A 6779-nucleotide genomic window follows, 5' to 3' on the forward strand; every position below is an offset into this window, starting at 1 on the left:
GTGTTTTAGATGGCCTCAGATGTACCTCGACTACTGAGCTGCCAGATTTTTCATCTCTCTTTTACAATTATTGTAAAAGCCTCATGTCCTTTTTAAGAAATACATTCAGACAGAACACTTCTTGTGTAGTGTCTATTTGTCAAAGCGGAATCCCGTGCACACCTGGCAAGAACCCATCATCCCGTGGAACAAGGGAACCCGTAAGAAACCCCAGTCCATGGCACTCAGGTCACTGGCCTAGACAGACCAGAAGGAACCCATGCCACTGATCTGGATATTTTCTTAATTTACATTTCAAATGTTTTTCCCTTTCCAGGTCTTCCCTACAGAAATCCCTATCCCATCTGCCCTCCTACTGCCTCTGTGAGGGTTCTAGTCCTGCCCTCATTGTGGATTAGTCAGGAGGGGCAGGTATCGGGAACCAGAGCCCTGAGGCTGAGTTAGCCAAGTTCCTGGAACTAGCTAAGTCACATTTTTGGCTTGATACAGAGGTTTTCCATGCCCCCTTTTAGGTAAAGGTTATACATTATACATACATTTCTATTAAATGCCCTCATTTTAAATTCTAAAATTCTCCAGCCTTTCATGAGTACATACCATGTGTGTTCTTTGTGACTGAGTTACATCACTCAGGATGATATTTTCAAGCTCCATCTATTTGCCTGAGAATTTCATGAAGTCATTCTTTTAATAGCTTAGTAGAATTCCATTGTGTAAATGTACCATATTTTGGACAAGACCATTAGCACAGGTAAGACCACCACTTCTGTTCAGGGGGACTGGCCTGGAGATCAAAGGAAACAGGAACTGAGGAGCAACCTGGGACAGGATCCTTCCAGTTTCCATCTGTGCCTGGAGCTGTTCCTGTGCCACCACTCTCCATATCTAAATTCCTCCAGGAGAGAGGAATCCCCAAAGTACTGTCACACAGGCTTGCAGAAGGGACAAGCTAGAGAGGAAGACCAGATAACTCCAGAGATAGTCAGATGGCAAGAGGCAAGGGCAAGAACATAAGCAAAAGAGACCAAGGCTGCTTGGCATCTTTAGAATCCAGTTCTCCCACCACAGGGAGCCCTGGATACCCCAACACACCAGAAAAGCAAGACTCTGATTTAAAATTAAATCTGATGCTGATGACAGAGGACTTTAAGAAGGACATAAATAACTCCCTTAAAGAAATACAGGAGGCCACAGGTAATCAGCTAGAAGATTTAAATAGGTAAAACAAGAATCCCTTAAAGAATTACAGGAAAATACAATCTAACAGGTAAAGGAAGTGAACAAAACCATCTAGGATATAAAAAAATATATATAAAAACAATAAAGAAATCACAAAGGGAGACAACCCTGGAGACAGAAAACCTAGGAAAGACATTTGCCCAGGATCTTTAATCTCTGGAGAGAAGTCTGGGGTAATTCTGCCTTTATAAGGACCTTTTCCCCTTTCTTTTCTTTATTAGATATTTTTGGGGTTGCTTAAGTATACTATCATATCATCTTCAAATAGTGATAATTTGACTTCTTCCTGTCAAATTTGTATCTATTTGACCTACTTTTGTTGTCTAATTGCTCTGTCTAGGACTCCAAGTACAACATTGAATAGGTAGGGAGAGAGTGGGCAGCCTTGCCTAGTCCCTGATTTTAGTGGGATTGCTTCAAGTTTCTCTCTTCTATCTCTTGAATTCTGTTGATGATGCTTGCATCTTTGGCCCCTTACTTCTTTCCTAGTTTTTCTATCTCCAGTTGTCTCTCTTTTTGATTTCTTAATTGTTTCTACTTCCATTTTTAGATGCTGGATGGTTTTGTTCAATTTCTTCACCTGTTTGATTGTACTTTCCTGTAATACTTTAAGGGATTTTTTGCTTCCTCTTTAAGGGCTTCTACTTGTATACGTGTTCTCCTGTAATTCCTTATGAGATTTTTCTGTTTCCTCTTTAAGGGCTTGTACCTGTTTACCTTTGTTCTCCTTTATTTCTTTATGGAGTTATTTATGTCCTTCTTAAATTCCTCTATCACCATCATGAGATATGATTTAAGATCCAAATATTGTGTTTCTGGTGTGTTGGGGAATCCGGGACTTGCTGTGGTAGGAGTACTGGATTCTGATGATGCCAAGTAGTCTTGGTTTCTGTTGGGAAGATTCTTGCATTTGTCTTTCGCCATCTGTTAATCTCTGGTGTTAGATGTTCTTGCTGTCTCTGCCTGGAGCTTGTTCCTCCTGTGGGTCTGTAAGCCTGTGTCAGCACTCTTGATCAATGGTTTGGTTTTTCGAGACAGGGTTTCTCTGTGTACCCTGGCTGTCCTGGAACTCATACTGTAGACCAGGCTGGCTTCAAACTCAGAAATCCAACTTTCTCTGTCTCCTACATGCTGGGATTAAAGGTATGTGCCGCCTCTGTCAGATTTTCCTGTATTTCTTTAAGTGAGATTTTTATGTCCTTCTTAAAGTCTTCTATCATCATAATGAGATGGGATTTTAAATCAGAGCCTTGCTTTTCTGGTGTGTTGCAACATCTTGGTTCTGATGATGCCAATTAGCCTTGGTCCCTGCTGCTTATCTTCTTGCCCTTTTCTCTCACCATCTGGCTATCTGTGGTGTTAACTGGTCTTGCTGTCCCTGATTTTGACTTGTCCCTTCAGTGAGCTTGTGTCTGTATTCCTAAAAGACCAGCACTCTCCTGGGGGTATTTGGGCATGGAGCAATGTGGCACAGGATCAGGTCTGTGTGCAGACCACTCCTAATCTTGTTGAACAGTGTCTTGCTAACTGAGAACCAATTATTAAAAGATATTAGTCTCTGGGGCCATTGTTATTCAAACCAGCTTGCGATCCCACTGCTTTGCAGCTGGCAGCATAATGATCAGTAGCTCAAAGGCCATCCTCACCCATTGTTGACTGATGACAGGACAGAATGGGAAAAACATGACACTTTCCAAAAAGAAAAGAAAGGAAACAGAAATAAATAAAGAAAGGAAGGAAGGAAGAATGGAAGGATGGAAGAGAGAAAAAAGTATTTAATAAAGAAAAGTCAGTTGTGTGAGGGAACAATGGAGTAGCCTGTGCAGTCACCATCACCTGTCTCATCCCCTCTCCTTTTGCCTCTCTCATTATTTCCCTACATTCTCAGATCTACTGAATTATGGCATGATGCGTTAAAGTAGATATGACACTGTAGCTTGAATTTCTTTCACAGATTTGATGTTCTTTCTTCTTCCTTTGAGACAGGCTCTCAAAATGTACCCCAGCCTGACCCTAATTGAGATCTAGCTCTGTCAGCCTCCCCCGTGCTGGGATCATGGGCTTTTGCTGTTGTTGTTTAATTTGGTCTTTGACTTTCAAGGATTGAAACCTGGGTCCTGTGGATGCTGGGCTACTGCTCCATCACTAACTATACCCCTAGTCTAAACTACATATTTGCATGAAGTCATGAGCCTTTACTGTTGTTCTTGCTGTGACACAATTGCTGGCAAACAGTGTTATGGTGTTCCCATTTTTCTGAAATGTTAAGATTATATAAAACACTTTTACAATGTCTTTTTGAGGCAGGGATTTATTGCATATTTAAGCCTTGACTAGAACTCACTAAGTGTTCAGGATAGTCTTCAATTCCTTCCTCAAACTCCCAACTTTAGGGATGAGAGGCAAGAGCTACCATTTCTATCTTTTCTACATTTTACTCAAGGTTTTCTCTGTTTCTTCCTAAGGCCTTCTTGGGCATTAAAACCATAAAATACTCAGACTATCTTCTCTGTATGAACATTTTCTGCAGATAGAATTCTATTCCCAATTCTGAAAGATTAGACACTGTCCTTCACATCTGCCATCACTCTTTGACCTCAGTGAGAAGGAGGAAGATGACCAGGTAAGACAGCACTGGCCACACTGTCAGTGAGCAATGCGGTGGTGTGTGTGATTCTAATTGTGTGCAATACACATTGACTTTTATTTCTAACAGAGGAAAGGGATTCCCATGAAACATGATTATGTAATCAATATTAAACAAAGGAGCCTTGGAGACCTAAGAACTTAAGTGCTTATTTTTATTTATATTTTGATAAAAGTGAAAACATCTGCGAATTTACACTCAAGATTGTGGCACATACCCTTGTCCAGCAAGGATGACATGACACAAGAGTTCTTCCCACACAGTTTATTTCAGGCACTTTTAGCAATCTTCTGACTGACTAACTTCTGACTTCTTCTGACTACTTCTAACTTCTTCTGACCCCGGGGAGACCCTGCCCACAGGCTAAATACTTCATGGGCAGCCAACCCCATTAAACCGCATGGTACATGCAGATAGGCACATATATGAGGAGGCAAGCCTGCTGGATCAGCCTTAGCCAAATAAGGATGTCTTTTGTCCCAGAAAGCACTCACCATCGGGCTGGTGGAAGGCGGAAACCATCACCATCTTTAGGCGTGGCACATCGCGGCTCTCCACAGTTCCCCCTTTTTGTTTTTAAACGAAACAGGTGAGAGTATAGGTCTGATCTCAGGATGATCAAGGGCATCATACTAACCCTCCCTAGATATCTCTACCCAGGCAGTGCTAGACCCCTCCGGTACCAGTTTTTGCTGAGGCGGGAACGATGATGGGATTTATGGGGGAAAGGACGGTACCAACCCACATCAATCATACATGCTCTCCTTGAGACCACTAACAGCATACAGCATGACTCAAGTGCAGTGCTTAGCCTTACAACCTGAACGTGACGACTTCAGGGCTTAATGGCTGCAAGCCAAGCCTGGGTGGACTGTCCTGCCTCAATGGCTGAAAAGGCTTGAACCAACATGGCTGCAGTATGCCTTTGTGTAGCCCTTATCTTACAAATGCACCACAGGCCAACAAGGGAGGCAAGCACCATGAGTACTGCCATAGATCTTATGCCTACCCACTCTTTAAGATGATTAACAGCTGAGGCAATCCACGATGACAATCCACTGGTGAGGGACAGGTCAACTCTAGTAGAATTCACATGCACCACGGCCAGACGCAATTCCTTCAGGGTTTCTTCAAACTCCAAGGACCAATTCTGCAGCAAAAAACTAGATAAATGCCTAGACAAATTAGCAGCATGGGTATAATTCTGATATTGAACAGAAGTGACACACAATCCTTGCATTTTCCATTCACATCCCAACTGAGCAATCTGCCACAAGGTATCTATTTGCTCCTGCACAAGATCTACTCGTTGATTCACAATCATCAATCCGCCTTAGGAGGAACAACAATATGAACTAACTAGTACCCTCGGAGCTCCCAGGGTCTCAACTACCAACCAAGGACTGCACATGGAGGGGTCTGATTGTTCAGGCAGCATGTGTATGGTAGAGGATTGCAAAGTCGATCATCAATAGGAGGAGAGGACCTCGGCCCTTTTAAGGTTCTGAGCCCCAGTGTAGGGGAATGCCATGGCCAGAAAGTGGGAGAGGGCGGGGTGGCAGGCATGGGGAGGGGGGAGGCAACAGGGGTTTGTTTTTGTTGTTTTTGTTTGTTTCTTTGTTTTTTGTAGGGGAAACTGGGAATGGAGAAATTCGCATGTAAATAAAGAAAATATCTAAAAAACAACAAAAAAAAAATCCGCCTTTTACCTGGGAATTCAATGATGTCTGTACATCCAGAGCATGAGGCACAGTGGCTGATAAATTATTTAATGTTGTTGCTGTTTGTATAGTACTAGAAAGAGCAATGGCTGAGGTAGTAGCTCCAGACGCCGCAATGGTAATAGCGGTCATGATGGCAGCAGTAATGCCAAAATCTCTTTTTTGTCTAAATAATGTTAATGGGCTAGGGTCCTCCACCAGAACGGGAACATACCGTGGCATGTGACACAGCCACAGGATAAATGCTAGCATCCCAGCAAAGGGCATAGAAACATGTCGCATTAGTACAATTCAACCATCCATTACTAAGACTACCGTTACTAACCAACCAAACAAAAGGAGGCCAAACACATACTGGCATGGGCTTAAAAGTTACATTAACAAATCCTGCAAAGCTCCCTCTACTCTGACCGCCTCCCAGGAGAACATACCCTATGACATGAAAAAAATCTGGCGGGGTCGGCAGAGGGGAATTATCAAAAAAGCCCCCAAATCTACTAAAAGACCAATTAAACTGCCCCAAACAATGAATACCTCCACCAATCATGGCGAATGGGGTCAAGTCTGTGCAACTCCCATTTACTCCACAAAGGAGCCAAATGTCAAAGGGATTCACCGCAGTCAAAGAAATAGGATCTTGCTTAGTAAAATTCTGTCCTGCACAGGTTCGATTAAACTCAGTACTCACAGGCGAAAATGTAAAATAAGAATTTACAGCCCAATTCACTTCTCTATTCTGACATCCTGTCCAGGGAAATTTACCATCACCTCCAATATCCCCGGTACAGAACGGAGCCCACATAGGTTGTGGAGGGCAAGGCTTATTTCTGTCTTTGCTGGGCCATCGGCCCGAAAGCCAGGATGCATTCACAGAAAACTGTCCCGGGGCCCAAGGCTGCTCAAACCAGGCTGCAGATTGATTATACAACATAACACATTTAGACTTCTCATTAATATTCTTTTTTTTTTTAAACTTTTATTGCATTATGATGAGAAAAGTTACATGATTTCAATTTATCTGAATTTGTTAACATTTAAAAACATATTTCAATTAAATATAATCGAATCACATTCTCGTTTCCCTTTTGTACCACTGCTTCTCCTAGAGACCCCCTTCAATACCTACAATATCTTTTTTGTCGTATTCCTTAAAATTTATAAAATATTATAAC

The sequence above is a fragment of the Mastomys coucha genome, unplaced genomic scaffold, assembly GCF_008632895.1.
Source record: "Mastomys coucha isolate ucsf_1 unplaced genomic scaffold, UCSF_Mcou_1 pScaffold22, whole genome shotgun sequence".
NCBI lineage: Eukaryota > Metazoa > Chordata > Mammalia > Rodentia > Muridae > Mastomys > Mastomys coucha.